The sequence below is a fragment of the Pelobates fuscus genome, chromosome 2 (assembly GCF_036172605.1).
Source record: "Pelobates fuscus isolate aPelFus1 chromosome 2, aPelFus1.pri, whole genome shotgun sequence".
NCBI classification, from domain to species: Eukaryota; Metazoa; Chordata; class Amphibia; order Anura; family Pelobatidae; genus Pelobates; species Pelobates fuscus.
In genome coordinates this window covers 286,907,334-286,923,248 of record NC_086318.1, presented here as the reverse complement: position 1 = coordinate 286,923,248, position 15,915 = coordinate 286,907,334, and the positions used below count along the sequence as shown (strand labels likewise).

The 15,915-nt window shown below is 42.0% G+C and overlaps 42 pseudogenes; all 42 read right to left on the bottom strand.

Annotated features, from left to right (window-relative positions):
• Positions 1–130: 130 nt before the first annotated feature.
• LOC134597345 (5S ribosomal RNA) lies at positions 131–249 on the bottom strand (annotated as a pseudogene).
• A 225-nt stretch (positions 250–474) lies between these two features.
• LOC134598155 (5S ribosomal RNA) lies at positions 475–593 on the bottom strand (annotated as a pseudogene).
• Positions 594–727: 134 nt separating this feature from the next.
• LOC134589135 (5S ribosomal RNA) lies at positions 728–846 on the bottom strand (annotated as a pseudogene).
• A 134-nt stretch (positions 847–980) lies between these two features.
• Positions 981–1,099, bottom strand: LOC134595192 (5S ribosomal RNA; annotated as a pseudogene).
• A 134-nt stretch (positions 1,100–1,233) lies between these two features.
• LOC134596435 (5S ribosomal RNA) lies at positions 1,234–1,352 on the bottom strand (annotated as a pseudogene).
• Positions 1,353–1,486: 134 nt separating this feature from the next.
• On the bottom strand, positions 1,487–1,605 carry LOC134597388 (5S ribosomal RNA; annotated as a pseudogene).
• Positions 1,606–1,830: 225 nt separating this feature from the next.
• Positions 1,831–1,949, bottom strand: LOC134595419 (5S ribosomal RNA; annotated as a pseudogene).
• A 710-nt stretch (positions 1,950–2,659) lies between these two features.
• On the bottom strand, positions 2,660–2,778 carry LOC134589457 (5S ribosomal RNA; annotated as a pseudogene).
• A 468-nt stretch (positions 2,779–3,246) lies between these two features.
• Positions 3,247–3,365, bottom strand: LOC134596795 (5S ribosomal RNA; annotated as a pseudogene).
• Positions 3,366–3,499: 134 nt separating this feature from the next.
• LOC134588685 (5S ribosomal RNA) lies at positions 3,500–3,618 on the bottom strand (annotated as a pseudogene).
• A 134-nt stretch (positions 3,619–3,752) lies between these two features.
• LOC134597922 (5S ribosomal RNA) lies at positions 3,753–3,871 on the bottom strand (annotated as a pseudogene).
• A 134-nt stretch (positions 3,872–4,005) lies between these two features.
• LOC134598407 (5S ribosomal RNA) lies at positions 4,006–4,124 on the bottom strand (annotated as a pseudogene).
• Positions 4,125–4,258: 134 nt separating this feature from the next.
• On the bottom strand, positions 4,259–4,377 carry LOC134594925 (5S ribosomal RNA; annotated as a pseudogene).
• Positions 4,378–4,602: 225 nt separating this feature from the next.
• Positions 4,603–4,721, bottom strand: LOC134588680 (5S ribosomal RNA; annotated as a pseudogene).
• Positions 4,722–5,189: 468 nt separating this feature from the next.
• LOC134597176 (5S ribosomal RNA) lies at positions 5,190–5,308 on the bottom strand (annotated as a pseudogene).
• An 801-nt stretch (positions 5,309–6,109) lies between these two features.
• LOC134594971 (5S ribosomal RNA) lies at positions 6,110–6,228 on the bottom strand (annotated as a pseudogene).
• A 620-nt stretch (positions 6,229–6,848) lies between these two features.
• Positions 6,849–6,967, bottom strand: LOC134587713 (5S ribosomal RNA; annotated as a pseudogene).
• Positions 6,968–7,192: 225 nt separating this feature from the next.
• On the bottom strand, positions 7,193–7,311 carry LOC134592148 (5S ribosomal RNA; annotated as a pseudogene).
• A 134-nt stretch (positions 7,312–7,445) lies between these two features.
• LOC134588233 (5S ribosomal RNA) lies at positions 7,446–7,564 on the bottom strand (annotated as a pseudogene).
• Positions 7,565–7,698: 134 nt separating this feature from the next.
• On the bottom strand, positions 7,699–7,817 carry LOC134592137 (5S ribosomal RNA; annotated as a pseudogene).
• Positions 7,818–8,042: 225 nt separating this feature from the next.
• On the bottom strand, positions 8,043–8,161 carry LOC134592125 (5S ribosomal RNA; annotated as a pseudogene).
• Positions 8,162–8,537: 376 nt separating this feature from the next.
• Positions 8,538–8,656, bottom strand: LOC134587899 (5S ribosomal RNA; annotated as a pseudogene).
• Positions 8,657–9,143: 487 nt separating this feature from the next.
• LOC134597402 (5S ribosomal RNA) lies at positions 9,144–9,262 on the bottom strand (annotated as a pseudogene).
• A 467-nt stretch (positions 9,263–9,729) lies between these two features.
• Positions 9,730–9,848, bottom strand: LOC134595068 (5S ribosomal RNA; annotated as a pseudogene).
• Positions 9,849–10,073: 225 nt separating this feature from the next.
• On the bottom strand, positions 10,074–10,192 carry LOC134595243 (5S ribosomal RNA; annotated as a pseudogene).
• A 134-nt stretch (positions 10,193–10,326) lies between these two features.
• Positions 10,327–10,445, bottom strand: LOC134588803 (5S ribosomal RNA; annotated as a pseudogene).
• Positions 10,446–10,579: 134 nt separating this feature from the next.
• Positions 10,580–10,698, bottom strand: LOC134597959 (5S ribosomal RNA; annotated as a pseudogene).
• Positions 10,699–10,832: 134 nt separating this feature from the next.
• Positions 10,833–10,951, bottom strand: LOC134597846 (5S ribosomal RNA; annotated as a pseudogene).
• Positions 10,952–11,328: 377 nt separating this feature from the next.
• On the bottom strand, positions 11,329–11,447 carry LOC134588443 (5S ribosomal RNA; annotated as a pseudogene).
• Positions 11,448–11,672: 225 nt separating this feature from the next.
• Positions 11,673–11,791, bottom strand: LOC134592113 (5S ribosomal RNA; annotated as a pseudogene).
• A 134-nt stretch (positions 11,792–11,925) lies between these two features.
• Positions 11,926–12,044, bottom strand: LOC134588232 (5S ribosomal RNA; annotated as a pseudogene).
• A 225-nt stretch (positions 12,045–12,269) lies between these two features.
• On the bottom strand, positions 12,270–12,388 carry LOC134592102 (5S ribosomal RNA; annotated as a pseudogene).
• Positions 12,389–12,522: 134 nt separating this feature from the next.
• LOC134588230 (5S ribosomal RNA) lies at positions 12,523–12,641 on the bottom strand (annotated as a pseudogene).
• A 134-nt stretch (positions 12,642–12,775) lies between these two features.
• LOC134592091 (5S ribosomal RNA) lies at positions 12,776–12,894 on the bottom strand (annotated as a pseudogene).
• Positions 12,895–13,119: 225 nt separating this feature from the next.
• LOC134594808 (5S ribosomal RNA) lies at positions 13,120–13,238 on the bottom strand (annotated as a pseudogene).
• A 376-nt stretch (positions 13,239–13,614) lies between these two features.
• On the bottom strand, positions 13,615–13,733 carry LOC134587898 (5S ribosomal RNA; annotated as a pseudogene).
• Positions 13,734–13,866: 133 nt separating this feature from the next.
• LOC134595256 (5S ribosomal RNA) lies at positions 13,867–13,985 on the bottom strand (annotated as a pseudogene).
• A 468-nt stretch (positions 13,986–14,453) lies between these two features.
• On the bottom strand, positions 14,454–14,572 carry LOC134596742 (5S ribosomal RNA; annotated as a pseudogene).
• A 134-nt stretch (positions 14,573–14,706) lies between these two features.
• LOC134589371 (5S ribosomal RNA) lies at positions 14,707–14,825 on the bottom strand (annotated as a pseudogene).
• A 134-nt stretch (positions 14,826–14,959) lies between these two features.
• LOC134597958 (5S ribosomal RNA) lies at positions 14,960–15,078 on the bottom strand (annotated as a pseudogene).
• A 134-nt stretch (positions 15,079–15,212) lies between these two features.
• LOC134597845 (5S ribosomal RNA) lies at positions 15,213–15,331 on the bottom strand (annotated as a pseudogene).
• Positions 15,332–15,708: 377 nt separating this feature from the next.
• Positions 15,709–15,827, bottom strand: LOC134588441 (5S ribosomal RNA; annotated as a pseudogene).
• Positions 15,828–15,915: the final 88 nt, after the last annotated feature.

The following is a 15,915-nucleotide window of genomic DNA, read 5'->3' as shown; positions in this document are numbered from 1 at the left end:
TCTGATAATGACATCATAATGCAAAAAATAAATAAACAAAAGCTTACGGCACCTGAGGTTCCTAGTTGGTCTCCCATAGGGAAAAAGTGGTCTGATTATGACATCATAATGCAAAAAAGAAATAAACAAAAGCTTACGGCCCCTGAGGTTCCTAGTTGGTCTCCCATACAAGTACTAACCAGGCCCGAGTCTGGATGGCTTCCGAGATCTGACGAGATCAGGCATTTTCAGACTGGTATGGCCGTAAAGGAAATTAAGAGAATGCGATCTCGCTAATGTTGGTAGAATATCAAACTCTGGTTGCGACAAAAGACAAGACGCTTCTGGATAGGGAAAAAAGTGGTCTGATTATGACATCATAATGCAAAAAAGAAATAAACAAAAGCTTACGGCACCTGAGGTTCCTAGTTGGTCTCCCATAGGGAAAAAAGTGGTCTGATTATGACATCATAATGCAAAAAAGAAATAAACAAAAGCTTACAGCACCTGAGGTTCCTAGTTGGTCTCCCATACAAGTACTAACCAGGCCCGAGTATGGATGGCTTCCGAGATCTGACGAGATCAGGCATTTTCAGACTGGTATGGCCGTAATAGAAATTAAGAGAATGCGATCTCGCTAATGTTCGTAGAATATCAAACTCTGGTTGCGACAAAAGACAAGACGCTTCTGGATAGGGAAAAAAGAGGTCTGATTATGACATCATAATGCAAAAAAGAAATAAACAAAAGCTTTCGGCACCTGAGGTTCCTAGTTGGTCTCCCATACAAGTACTAACCAGACCCGAGTATGGATGGCTTCCAAGATCTGACGAGATCAGGCATTTTCAGACTGGTATGGCCGTAAGAGAAATTAAGAGAATGCGATCTCGCTAATGTTGGTAGAATATCAAACTCTGGTTGCGACAAAAGACAAGACGCTTCTGGATAGGGAAAAAATATGTCTGATTATGACATCATAATGCAAAAAAGAAATAAACAAAAGTTTACGGCACCTGAGGTTCCTAGTTGGTCTCCCATACAAGTACTAACCAGGCCCAAGTCTGGATGGCTTCCGAGATCTGACGAGATCAGGCATTTTCAGACTGGTATGGCCGTAAGTGAAATTAAGAGAATGCGATCTCGCTAATGTTGGTAGAATATCAAACTCTGATTGCGACAAAAGACAAGACGCTTCTGGATAGGGAAAAAAGTGGTCTGATTATGACATCATAATGCAAAAAAGAAATAAACAAAAGCTTACGGCACCTGAGGTTCCTAGTTGGTCTCCCATACAAGTACTAACCAGGCCCGAGTCTGGATGGCTTCCGAGATCTGACAAGATCAGGCATTTTCAGACTGGTATGGCCGTAAGTGAAATTAAGAGAATGCGATCTCGCTAATGTTGGTAGAATATCAAACTCTGGTTGCGACAAAGGACAAGACGCTTCTGTATAGGGAAAAAAGTGGTCTGATTATGACATCATAATGCAAAAAAGAAATAAACAAAAGCTTACGGCACCTGAGGTTCCTAGTTGGTCTCCCATGCAAGTACTAACCAGGCCCGAGTCTGGATGGCTTCCGAGATCTGACGAGATCAGTCATTTTCAGACTGGTATGGCCATAAGTGAAATTAAGAGAATGCGATCTCGCTAATGTTGGTAGAATATCAAACTCTGGTTGCGACAAAAGACAAGACGCTTCTGGATAGGGAAAAAAGTGGTCTGATTATGACATAATAATGCAAAAAATAAATAAACAAAAGCTTAGGGCACCTGAGGTTCCTAGTTGGTCTCCCATAGGGAAAAAAGTGGTCTGATTATGACATCATAATGCAAAAAAGAAATAAACAAAAGCTTACGGCACCTGAGGTTCCTAGTTGGTCTCCCATACAAGTACTAACCAGGCCCAAGTCTGGATGGTTTCCGAGATCTGACGAGATCAGGCATTTTCAGACTGGTATGGCCGTAAGTGAAATTAAGAGAATGCGATCTCGCTAATGTTGGTAGAATATCAAACTCTGGTTGCGACAAAAGACAAGACGCTTCTGGATAGGGAAAAAAGTGGTCTGATTATGACATCATAATGCAAAAAAGAAATAAACAAAAGCTTACGGCACCTGAGGTTCCTAGTTGGTCTCCCATACAAGTACTAACCAGGCCCGAGTCTGGATGGCTTCCGAGATCTGGCATTTTCAGACTGGTATGGCCGTAAGTGAAATTAAGAGAATGCGATCTCGTTAATGTTGGTAGAATATCAAACTCTGGTTGCGACAAAAGACAAGATGCTTCTGGATAGGGAAAAAAGTGGTCTGATTGTGACATCATAATGCAAAAAAGAAATAAACAAAAGCTTACGGCACCTGAGGTTCCTAGTTGGTCTCCCATAGGGAAAAAGTGGTCTGATTATGACATCATAATGCAAAAAAGAAATAAACAAAAGCTTACGGCACCTGAGGTTCCTAGTTGGTCTCCCATACAAGTACTAACCAGACCCGAGTCTGGATGGCTTCCGAGATCTGGCATTTTCAGACTGGTATGGCCGTAAGTGAAATTAAGAGATTGCGATCTCGCTAATGTTGGTAGAATATCAAACTCTGGTTGCGACAAAAGACAAGACGCTTCTGGATAGGGAAAAAAGTGGTCTGATTATGACATCATAATGCAAAAAAGAAATAAACAAAAGCTTACGGCACCTGAGGTTCCTAGTTGGTCTCCCATACAAGTACTAACCAGGCCCGAGTCTGGATGACTTCCGAGATCTGACGAGATCAGGCATTTTCAGACTGGTATGGCCGTAAGGGAAATTAAGAGAATGCGATCTCGCTAATGTTGGTAGAATATCAAACTCTGGTTGCGACAAAAGACAAGACGCTTCTGGATAGGGAAAAAAGTGGTCTGATTATGACATCATAATGCAAAAAAGAAATAAACAAAAGCTTACGGCACCTGAGGTTCCTAGTTGGTCTCCCATACAAGTACTAACCAGGCCCGAGTCTGGATGGCTTCCGAGATCTGGCATTTTCAGACTGGTATGGCCGTAAGTGAAATTAAGAGAATGCGATCTCGTTAATGTTGGTAGAATATCAAACTCTGGTTGCGACAAAAGACAAGACGCTTCTGGATAGGGAAAAAAGTGGTCTGATTATGACATCATAATGCAAAAAAGAAATAAACAAAAGCTTACGGCACCTGAGGTTCCTAGTTGGTCTCCCATAGGGAAAAAAGTGGTCTGATTATGACATCATAATGCAAAAAAGAAATAAACAAAAGCTTACAGCACCTGAGGTTCCTAGTTGGTCTCCCATACAAGTACTAACCAGGCCCGAGTATGGATGGCTTCCGAGATCTGACGAGATCAGGCATTTTCAGACTGGTATGGCCGTAAGTGAAATTAAGAGAATGCGATCTCGCTAATGTTGGTAGAATATCAAACTCTGGTTGCGACAAAAGACAAGACGCTTCTGGATAGGGAAAAAAGTGGTCTGATTATGACATCATAATGCAAAAAAGAAATAAACAAAAGCTTTCGGCACCTGAGGTTCCTAGTTGGTCTCCCATACAAGTACTAACCAGACCCGAGTATGGATGGCTTCCGAGATCTGACGAGATCAGGCATTTTCAGACTGGTATGGCCGTAAGAGAAATTAAGAGAATGCGATCTCGCTAATGTTGGTAGAATATCAAACTCTGGTTGCGACAAAAGACAAGACGCTTCTGGATAGGGAAAAAATATGTCTGATTATGACATCATAATGCAAAAAAGAAATAAACAAAAGCTTACGGCACCTGAGGTTCCTAGTTGGTCTCCCATACAAGTACTAACCAGGCCCGAGTCTGGAAGGCTTCCGAGATCTGACGAGATCTGGCATTTTCAGACTGGTATGGCCGTAAGTGAAATTAAGCGAATGCGATCTCGTTAATGTTGGTAGAATATCAAACTCTGGTTGCGACAAAAGACAAGAAGCTTCTGGATAGGGAAAAAAGTGGTCTGATTATGACATCATAATGCAAAAAAGAAATAAACAAAAGCTTACAGCACCTGAGGTTCCTAGTTGGTCTCCCATACAAATACTAACCAGGCCCGAGTCTGGATGGCTTCCGAGATCTGACAAGATCAGGCATTTTCAGACTGGTATGGCCGTAAGTGAAATTAAGAGAATGCGATCTCGCTAATGGTGGTAGAATATCAAACTCTGGTTGCGACAAAGGACAAGACGCTTCTGTATAGGGAAAAAAGTGGTCTGATTATGACATAATAATGCAAAAAAGAAATAAACAAAAGCTTACGGCACCTGAGGTTCCTAGTTGGTCTCCCATGCAAGTACTAACCAGGCCCGAGTCTGGATGGCTTCCGAGATCTGACGAGATCAGGCATTTTCAGACTGGTATGGCCATAAGTGAAATTAAGAGAATGCGATCTCGCTAATGTTGGTAGAATATCAAACTCTGGTTGCGACAAAAGACAAGACGCTTCTGGATAGGGAAAAAAGTGGTCTGATTATGACATCATAATGCAAAAAATAAATAAACAAAAGCTTACGGCACCTGAGGTTCCTAGTTGGTCTCCCATAGGGAAAAAAGTGGTCTGATTATGACATCATAATGCAAAAAAGAAATAAACAAAAGCTTACGGCACCTGAGGTTCCAAGTTGGTCTCCCATACAAGTACTCACCAGGCCCGAGTGTGGATGGCTTCTGAGATCTGACGAGATAAGGCATTTTCAGACTGGTATGGCCGTAAGTGAAATTAAGAGAATGCGATCTCGCTAATGTTGGTAGAATATCAAACTCTGGTTGCGACAAAAGACAAGACGCTTCTGGATAGGGAAAAAAGTGGTCTGATTATGACATCATAATGCAAAAAAGAAATAAACAAAAGCTTACGGCACCTGAGGTTCCTAGTTGGTTTCCCATACAAGTACTAACCAGGCCCGAGTCTGGATGGCTTCCGAGATCTGGCATTTTCAGACTGGTATGGCCGTAAGTGAAATTAAGAGAATGCGAACTCGTTAATGTTGGTAGAATATCAAACTCTGGTTGCGACAAAAGACAAGATGCTTCTGGATAGGGAAAAAAGTGGTCTGATTATGACATCATAATGCAAAAAAGAAATAAACAAAAGCTTACGGCACCTGAGGTTCCTAGTTGGTCTCCCATAGGGAAAAAAGTGGTCTGATTATGACATCATAATGCAAAAAAGAAATAAACAAAAGCTTACGGCACCTGAGGTTCCTAGTTGGTCTCCCATACAAGTACTAACCAGACCCAAGTCTGGATGGCTTCCGAGATCTGACGAGATCAGGCATTTTCAGGCTGGTATGGCCGTAAGTGAAATTAAGAGAATGCGATCTCGCTAATGTTGGTAGAATATCAAACTCTGGTTGCGACAAAAGACAAGACGCTTCTGGATAGGGAAAAAAGTGGTCTGATTATGACATCATAATGCAAAAAAGAAATAAACAAAAGTTTACGGCACCTGAGGTTTTTAGTTGGTCTCCCATACAAGTACTAACCAGGCCCGAGTCTGGATGGCTTCCGAGATCTGGCATTTTCAGACTGGTATGGCCGTAAGTGAAATTAAGAGAATGCGATCTCGTTAATGTTGGTAGAATATCAAACTCTGGTTGCGACAAAAGACAAGATGCTTCTGGATAGGGAAAAAAGTGGTCTGATTGTGACATCATAATGCAAAAAAGAAATAAACAAAAGCTTACGGCACCTGAGGTTCCTAGTTGGTCTCCCATAGGGAAAAAGTGGTCTGATTATGACATCATAATGCAAAAAAGAAATAAACAAAAGCTTACGGCACCTGAGATTCCTAGTTGGTCTCCCATACAAGTACTAACCAGACCCGAGTCTGGATGGCTTCCGAGATCTGGCATTTTCAGACTGGTATGGCCGTAAGTGAAATTAAGAGATTGCGATCTCGCTAATGTTGGTAGAATATCAAACTCTGGTTGCGACAAAAGACAAGACGCTTCTGGATAGGGAAAAAAGTGGTCTGATTATGACATCATAATGCAAAAAAGAAATAAACAAAAGCTTACGGCACCTGAGGTTCCTAGTTGGTCTCCCATAGGGAAAAAAGTGGTCTGATTATGACATCATAATGCAAAAATGAAATAAACAAAAGCCTACGGCACCTGAGGTTCCTAGTTGGTCTCCCATACAAGTACTAACCAGGCCCGAGTCTGGATGGCTTCCGAGATCTGACGAGATCAGGCATTTTCAGACTGGTATGGCCGTAAGTGAAATTAAGAGAATGCGATCTCGCTAATGTTGGTAGAATATCAAACTCTGGTTGCGACAAAAGACAAGACGCTTCTGGATAGGGAAAAAAGTGGTCTGATTATGACATCATAATGCAAAAAAGAAATAAACAAAAGCTTACGGCACCTGAGGTTCCTAGTTGGTCTCCCATACAAGTACTAACCAGGCCCGAGTCTGGATGGCTTCCGAGATCTGACATTTTCAGACTGGTATGGCCGTAAGTGAAATTAAGAGAATGCGATCTCGCTAATGTTGGTAGAATATCAAACTCTGGTTGCGACAAAAGACAAGACGCTTCTGGATAGGGAAAAAAGTGGTCTGAATATGACATCATAATGCAAAAAAGAAATAAACAAAAGCTTACGGCACCTGAGGTTCCTAGTTGGTCTCCCATACAAGTTCTAACCAGACCCGAGTCTGGATGGCTTCCGAGATCTGGCATTTTCAGACTGGTATGGCCGTAAGTGAAATTAAGAGATTGCGATCTCGCTAATGTTGGTAGAATATCAAACTCTGGTTGCGACAAAAGACAAGACGCTTCTGGATAGGGAAAAAAGTGGTCTGATTATGACATCATAATGCAAAAAAGAAATAAACAAAAGCTTACGGCACCTAAGGTTCCTAGTTGGTCTCCCATACAAGTACTAACCAGACCCGAGTCTGGATGGCTTCCGAGATCTGACGAGATCAAGCATTTTCAGACTGGTATGGCCGTAAGAGAAATTAAGAGAATGCGATCTCGCTAATGTTGGTAGAATATCAAACTCTGGTTGCGACAAAAGACAAGACGCTTCTGGATAGGGAAAAAAGTGGTCTGATTATGACATCATAATGAAAAAAAGAAATAAACAAAAGCTTACGGCACCTGAGGTTCCTAGTTGGTCTCCCATAGGGAAAAAAGTGGTCTGATTATGACATCATAATGCAAAAAAGAAATAAACAAAAGCTTACGGCACCTGAGGTTCCTAGTTGGTCTCCCATACAAGTACTAACCAGGCCCGAGTCTGGATGGCTTCCGAGATCTGACGAGATCAGGCATTTTCAGACTGGTATGGCCGTAAGTGAAATTAAGAGAACGCGATCTCGCTAATGTTGGTAGAATATCAAACTCTGGTTGCGACAAAAGACAAGACGCTTCTGGATAGGGAAAAAAGTGGTCTGATTATGACATCATAATGCAAAAAAGAAATAAACAAATGCTTACGGCACCTGAGGTTCCTAGTTGGTCTCCCATACAAGTACTAACCAGGCCCGAGTCTGGATGGCGTCCGAGATCTGACAAGATCAGGCAGTTTCAGACTGGTATGGCCGTAAGTGAAATTAAGAGAATGCGATCTCGCTAATGTTGGTAGAATATCAAACTCTGGTTGCGACAAAGGACAAGACGCTTCTGTATAGGGAAAAAAGTGGTCTGATTATGACATCATAATGCAAAAAATAAATAAACAAAAGCTTACGGCACCTGAGGTTCCTAGTTGGTCTCCCATACAAGTACTAACCAGGCCCGAGTCTGGATGGCTTCCGAGATCTGACGAGATCAGGCATTTTCAGACTGGTATGGCCGTAAGTGAAATTAAGAGAATGCGATCTCGCTAATGTTGGTAGAATATAAAACTCTGGTTGCGACAAAAGACAAGACGCTTCTGGATAGGGAAAAAAGTGGTCTGATTATGACATCATAATGCAAAAAAGAAATAAACAAAAGCTTACGGCACCTGAGGTTCCTAGTTGGTCTCCCATAGGGAAAAAAGTGGTCTGATTATGACATCATAATGCAAAAAAGAAATAAACAAAAGCTTACGGCACCTGAGGTTCCTAGTTGGTCTCCCATACAAGTACTAACCAGGCCCGAGTCTGGATGGCTTCCGAGATCTGACGAGATCAGGCATTTTCAGACTGGTATGGCCGTAAGTGAAATTAAGAGAATGCGATCTCGCTAATGTTGGTAGAATATCAAACTCTGGTTGCGACAAAAGACAAGACGCTTCTGGATAGGGAAAAAAGTGGTCTGATTATGACATCATAATGCAAAAAAGAAATAAACAAAAGCTTGCGGCACCTGAGGTTCCTAGTTGGTCTCCCATACAAGTACTAACCAGGCCCGAGTCTGGATGGCTTCCGAGATCTGGCATTTTCAGACTGGTATAGCCATAAGTGAAATTAAGAGAATGCGATCTCGCTAATGTTGGTAGAATATCAAACTCTGGTTGCGACAAAAGACAAGACGCTTCTGGATAGGGAAAAAGTGGTCTGATTATGACATCATAATGCAAAAAAGAAATAAACAAAAGCTTACGGCACCTAAGGTTCCTAGTTGGTCTCCCATACAAGTACTAACCAGGCCCGAGTCTGGATGGCTTCCGAGATCTGACAAGATCAGGCATTTTCAGACTGGTATAGCCGTAAGTGAAATTAAGAGAATGCGATCTCGCTAATGTTGGTAGAATATCAAACTCTGGTTGCGACAAAAGACAAGACTCTTCTGGATAGGGAAAAAGTGGTCTGATTATGACATCATAATGCAAAAAAGAAATAAACAAAAGCTTACGGCACCTGAGGTTATTAGTTGGTCTCCCATACAAGTACTAACCAGGCCCGAGTTTGGATGGCTTCCGAGATCTGACGAGATCAGGCGAGATCAGGCATTTTCAGACTGGTATGGCCGTACGGGAAATTAAGAGAATGCGATCTCGCTAATGTTGGTAGAATATCAAACTCTGGTTGCGACAAAAGACAAGACGCTTCTGGATAGGGAAAAAAGTGGTCTGATTATGAAATCATAATGCAAAAAAGAAATAAACAAAAGCTTACGGCACCTGAGGTTCCTAGTTGGTCTCCCATAGGGAAAAAAGTGGTCTGATTATGACATCATAATGCAAAAAATAAATAAACAAAAGCTTACGGCACCTGAGGTTCCTAGTTGGTCTCCCATACAAGTACTAACCAGACCCAAGTCTGGATGGCTTCCGAAATCTGACGAGATCAGGCATTTTCAGACTGGTATGGCCGTAAGTGAAATTAAGAGAATGCGATCTCGCTAATGTTGGTAGAATATCAAACTCTGGTTGCGACAAAAGACAAGTCGCTTCTGGATAGGGAAAAAAGTGGTCTGATTATGACATCATAATGCAAAAAAGAAATAAACAAAAGTTTACGGCACCTGAGGTTTTTAGTTGGTCTCCCATACAAGTACTAACCAGGGCCGAGTCTGGATGGCTTCCGAGATCTGGCATTTTCAGACTGGTATGGCCGTAAGTGAAATTAAGAGAATGCGATCTCGTTAATGTTGGTAGAATATCAAACTCTGGTTGCGACAAAAGACAAGATGCTTCTGGATAGGGAAAAAAGTGGTCTGATTATGACATCATAATGCAAAAAAGAAATAAACAAAAGCTTACGGCACCTGAGGTTCCTAGTTGGTCTCCCATAGGGAAAAAGTGGTCTGATTATGACATCATAATGCAAAAAAGAAATAAACAAAAGCTTACAGCACCTGAGGTTCCTAGTTGGTCTCCCATACAAGTACTAACCAGGCCCGAGTCTGGATGGCTTCCGAGATCTGACGAGATCAGGCATTTTCAGACTGGTATGGCCGTAAGGGAAATTAAGAGAATGCGATCTCGCTAATGTTGGTAGAATATCAAACTCTGGTTGCGACAAAAGACAAGACGCTTCTGGATAGGGAAAAAAGTGGTCTGATTATGACATCATAATGCAAAAAAGAAATAAACAAAAGCTTACGGCACCTGAGGTTCCTAGTTGGTCTCCCATAGGGAAAAAAGTGGTCTGATTATGACATCATAATGCAAAAAAGAAATAAACAAAAGCTTACAGCACCTGAGGTTCCTAGTTGGTCTCCCATACAAGTACTAACCAGGCCCGAGTCTGGATGGCTTCCGAGATCTGACGAGATCAGGCATTTTCAGACTGGTATGGCCATAAGTGAAATTAAGAGAATGCGATCTCGCTAATGTTGGTAGAATATCAAACTCTGGTTGCGACAAAAGACAAGACGCTTCTGGATAGGGAAAAAAGTGGTCTGATTATGACATCATAATGCAAAAAAGAAATAAACAAAAGCTTTCGGCACCTGAGGTTCCTAGTTGGTCTCCCATACAAGTACTAACCGGACCCGAGTATGGATGGCTTCCGAGATCTGACGAGATCAGGCATTTTCAGACTGGTATGGCCGTAAGAGAAATTAAGAGAATGCGATCTCGCTAATGTTGGTAGAATATCAAACTCTGGTTGCGACAAAAGACAAGACGCTTCTGGATAGGGAAAAAATATGTCTGATTATGACATCATAATGCAAAAAAGAAATAAACAAAAGCTTACGGCACCTGAGGTTCCTAGTTGGTCTCCCATACAAGTACTAACCAGGCCCGAGTCTGGATGGCTTCCGAGATCTGACGAGATCAGGCATTTTCCGACTGGTATGGCCGTAATTGAAATTGAGAGAATGCGATCTCGCTAATGTTGGTAGAATATCAAACTCTGGTTGCGACAAAAGACAAGACGCTTCTGGATAGGGAAAAAAGTGGTCTGATTATGACATCATAATGCAAAAAAGAAATAAACTAAAGCTTACGGCACCTGAGGTTCCTAGTTGGTCTCCCATACAAGTACTAACCAGGCCCGAGTCTGGATGGCTTACGAGATCAGATGAAATCAGGCATTTTCAGACTGGTATGGCCGTAAGTGAAATTAAGAGAATGCGATCTCGCTAATGTTGGTAGAATTTCAAACTCTGGTTGCGACAAAAGACAAGACGCTTCTGGATAGGGAAAAAAGTGGTCTGATTATGACATCATAATGCAAAAAAGAAATAAACAAAAGCTTACGGCACCTGAGGTTCCTAGTTGGTCTCCCATACAAGTACTAACCAGGCCCGAGTCTGGATGGCTTCCGAGATCTGGCATTTTCAGACTGGTATGGCCGTAAGTGAAATTAAGAGAACGCGATCTCGCTAATGTTGGTAGAATATCAAACTCTGGTTGCGACAAAAGACAAGACGCTTCTGGATAGGGAAAAAAGTGGTCTGATTATGACATCATAATGCAAAAAAGAAATAAACAAATGCTTACAGCACCTGAGGTTCCTAGTTGGTCTCCCATACAAGTACTAACCAGGCCCGAGTCTGGATGGCGTCCGAGATCTGACAAGATCAGGCAGTTTCAGACTGGTATGGCCGTAAGTGAAATTAAGAGAATGCGATCTCGCTAATGTTGGTAGAATATCAAACTCTGGTTGCGACAAAAGACAAGACGCTTCTGGATAGGGAAAAAAGTGGTCTGATTATGACATCATAATGAAAAAAAGAAATAAACAAAAGCTTACGGCACCTGAGGTTCCTAGTTGGTCTCCCATAGGGAAAAAAGTGGTCTGATTATGACATCATAATGCAAAAAAGAAATAAACAAAAGCTTACGGCACCTGAGGTTCCTAGTTGGTCTCCCATACAAGTACTAACCAGGCCCGAGTCTGGATGGCTTCCGAGATCTGACGAGATCAGGCATTTTCAGACTGGTATGGCCGTAAGTGAAATTAAGAGAACGCGATCTCGCTAATGTTGGTAGAATATCAAACTCTGGTTGCGACAAAAGACAAGACGCTTCTGGATAGGGAAAAAAGTGGTCTGATTATGACATCATAATGCAAAAAAGAAATAAACAAATGCTTACGGCACCTGAGGTTCCTAGTTGGTCTCCCATACAAGTACTAACCAGGCCCGAGTCTGGATGGCGTCCGAGATCTGACAAGATCAGGCAGTTTCAGACTGGTATGGCCGTAAGTGAAATTAAGAGAATGCGATCTCGCTAATGTTGGTAGAATATCAAACTCTGGTTGCGACAAAAGACAAGACGCTTCTGGATAGGGAAAAAAGTGGTCTGATTATGACATCATAATGAAAAAAAGAAATAAACAAAAGCTTACGGCACCTGAGGTTCCTAGTTGGTCTCCCATAGGGAAAAAAGTGGTCTGATTATGACATCATAATGCAAAAAAGAAATAAACAAAAGCTTACGGCACCTGAGGTTCCTAGTTGGTCTCCCATACAAGTACTAACCAGGCCCGAGTCTGGATGGCTTCCGAGATCTGACGAGATCAGGCATTTTCAGACTGGTATGGCCGTAAGTGAAATTAAGAGAACGCGATCTCGCTAATGTTGGTAGAATATCAAACTCTGGTTGCGACAAAAGACAAGACGCTTCTGGATAGGGAAAAAAGTGGTCTGATTATGACATCATAATGCAAAAAAGAAATAAACAAATGCTTACGGCACCTGAGGTTCCTAGTTGGTCTCCCATACAAGTACTAACCAGGCCCGAGTCTGGATGGCGTCCGAGATCTGACAAGATCAGGCAGTTTCAGACTGGTATGGCCGTAAGTGAAATTAAGAGAATGCGATCTCGCTAATGTTGGTAGAATATCAAACTCTGGTTGCGACAAAGGACAAGACGCTTCTGTATAGGGAAAAAAGTGGTCTGATTATGACATCATAATGCAAAAAAGAAATAAACAAAAGCTTACGGCACCTGAGGTTCCTAGTTGGTCTCCCATACAAGTACTAACCAGGCCCGAGTCTGGATGGCTTCCGAGATCTGACGAGATCAGGCATTTTCAGACTGGTATGGCCGTAAGTGAAATTAAGAGAATGCGATCTCGCTAATGTTGGTAGAATATAAAACTCTGGTTGCGACAAAAGACAAGACGCTTCTGGATAGGGAAAAAAGTGGTCTGATTATGACATCATAATGCAAAAAAGAAATAAACAAAAGCTTACGGCACCTGAGGTTCCTAGTTGGTCTCCCATAGGGAAAAAAGTGGTCTGATTATGACATCATAATGCAAAAAAGAAATAAACAAAAGCTTACGGCACCTGAGGTTCCTAGTTGGTCTCCCATACAAGTACTAACCAGGCCCGAGTCTGGATGGCTTCCGAGATCTGACGAGATCAGGCATTTGCAGACTGGTATGGCCGTAAGTGAAATTAAGAGAATGCGATCTCGCTAATGTTGGTAGAATATCAAACTCTGGTTGCGACAAAAGACAAGACGCTTCTGGATAGGGAAAAAAGTGGTCTGATTATGACATCATAATGCAAAAAAGAAATAAACAAAAGCTTGCGGCACCTGAGGTTCCTAGTTGGTCTCCCATACAAGTACTAACCAGGCCCGAGTCTGGATGGCTTCCGAGATCTGGCATTTTCAGACTGGTATAGCCATAAGTGAAATTAAGAGAATGCGATCTCGCTAATGTTGGTAGAATATCAAACTCTGGTTGCGACAAAAGACAAGACGCTTCTGGATAGGGAAAAAGTGGTCTGATTATGACATCATAATGCAAAAAAGAAATAAACAAAAGCTTACGGCACCTAAGGTTCCTAGTTGGTCTCCCATACAAGTACTAACCAGGCCCGAGTCTGGATGGCTTCCGAGATCTGACAAGATCAGGCATTTTCAGACTGGTATAGCCGTAAGTGAAATTAAGAGAATGCGATCTCGCTAATGTTGGTAGAATATCAAACTCTGGTTGCGACAAAAGACAAGACGCTTCTGGATAGGGAAAAAGTGGTCTGATTATGACATCATAATGCAAAAAATAAATAAACAAAAGCTTACGGCACCTGAGGTTCCTAGTTGGTCTCCCATACAAGTACTAACCAGACCCAAGTCTGGATGGCTTCCGAGATCTGACGAGATCAGGCATTTTCAGACTGGTATGGCCGTAAGTGAAATTAAGAGAATGCGATCTCGCTAATGTTGGTAGAATATCAAACTCTGGTTGCGACAAAAGACAAGTCGCTTCTGGATAGGGAAAAAAGTGGTCTGATTATGACATCATAATGCAAAAAAGAAATAAACAAAAGTTTACGGCACCTGAGGTTTTTAGTTGGTCTCCCATACAAGTACTAACCAGGGCCGAGTCTGGATGGCTTCCGAGATCTGGCATTTTCAGACTGGTATGGCCGTAAGTGAAATTAAGAGAATGCGATCTCGTTAATGTTGGTAGAATATCAAACTCTGGTTGCGACAAAAGACAAGATGCTTCTGGATAGGGAAAATAGTGGTCTGATTATGAAATCATAATGCAAAAAAGAAATAAACAAAAGCTTACGGCACCTGAGGTTCCTAGTTGGTCTCCCATAGGGAAAAAAGTGGTCTGATTATGACATCATAATGCAAAAAATAAATAAACAAAAGCTTACAGCACCTGAGGTTCCTAGTTGGTCTCCCATACAAGTACTAACCAGACCCAAGTCTGGATGGCTTCCGAGATCTGACGAGATCAGGCATTTTCAGACTGGTATGGCCATAAGTGAAATTAAGAGAATGCGATCTCGCTAATGTTGGTAGAATATCAAACTCTGGTTGCGACAAAAGACAAGACGCTTCTGGATAGGGAAAAAAGTGGTCTGATTATGACATCATAATGCAAAAAAGAAATAAACAAAAGCTTTCGGCACCTGAGGTTCCTAGTTGGTCTCCCATACAAGTAATAACCGGACCCGAGTATGGATGGCTTCCGAGATCTGACGAGATCAGGCATTTTCAGACTGGTATGGCCGTAAGAGAAATTAAGAGAATGCGATCTCGCTAATGTTGGTAGAATATCAAACTCTGGTTGCGACAAAAGACAAGACGCTTCTGGATAGGGAAAAAATATGTCTGATTATGACATCATAATGCAAAAAAGAAATAAACAAAAGCTTACGGCACCTGAGGTTCCTAGTTGGTCTCCCATACAAGTACTAACCAGGCCCGAGTCTGGATGGCTTCCGAGATCTGACGAGATCAGGCATTTTCCGACTGGTATGGCCGTAATTGAAATTGAGAGACTGCGATCTCGCTAATGTTGGTAGAATATCAAACTCTGGTTGCGACAAAAGACAAGACGCTTCTGGATAGGGAAAAAAGTGGTCTGATTATGACATCATAATGCAAAAAAGAAATAAACTAAAGCTTACGGCACCTGAGGTTCCTAGTTGGTCTCCCATACAAGTACTAACCAGGCCCGAGTCTGGATGGCTTACGAGATCAGATGAAATCAGGCATTTTCAGACTGGTATGGCCGTAAGTGAAATTAAGAGAATGCGATCTCGCTAATGTTGGTAGAATTTCAAACTCTGGTTGCGACAAAAGACAAGACGCTTCTGGATAGGGAAAAAAGTGGTCTGATTATGACATCATAATGCAAAAAAGAAATAAACAAAAGCTTACGGCACCTGAGGTTCCTAGTTGGTCTCCCATACAAGTACTAACCAGGCCCGAGTCTGGATGGCTTCCGAGATCTGGCATTTTCAGACTGGTATGGCCGTAAGTGAAATTAAGAGAACGCGATCTCGCTAATGTTGGTAGAATATCAAACTCTGGTTGCGACAAAAGACAAGACGCTTCTGGATAGGGAAAAAAGTGGTCTGATTATGACATCATAATGCAAAAAAGAAATAAACAAATGCTTACAGCACCTGAGGTTCCTAGTTGGTCTCCCATACAAGTACTAACCAGGCCCGAGTCTGGATGGCGTCCGAGATCTGACAAGATCAGGCAGTTTCAGACTGGTATGGCCGTAAGTGAAATTAAGAGAATGCGATCTCGCTAATGTTGGTAGAATATCAAACTCTGGTTGCGACAAAGGACAAGACGCTTCTGTATAGGGAAAA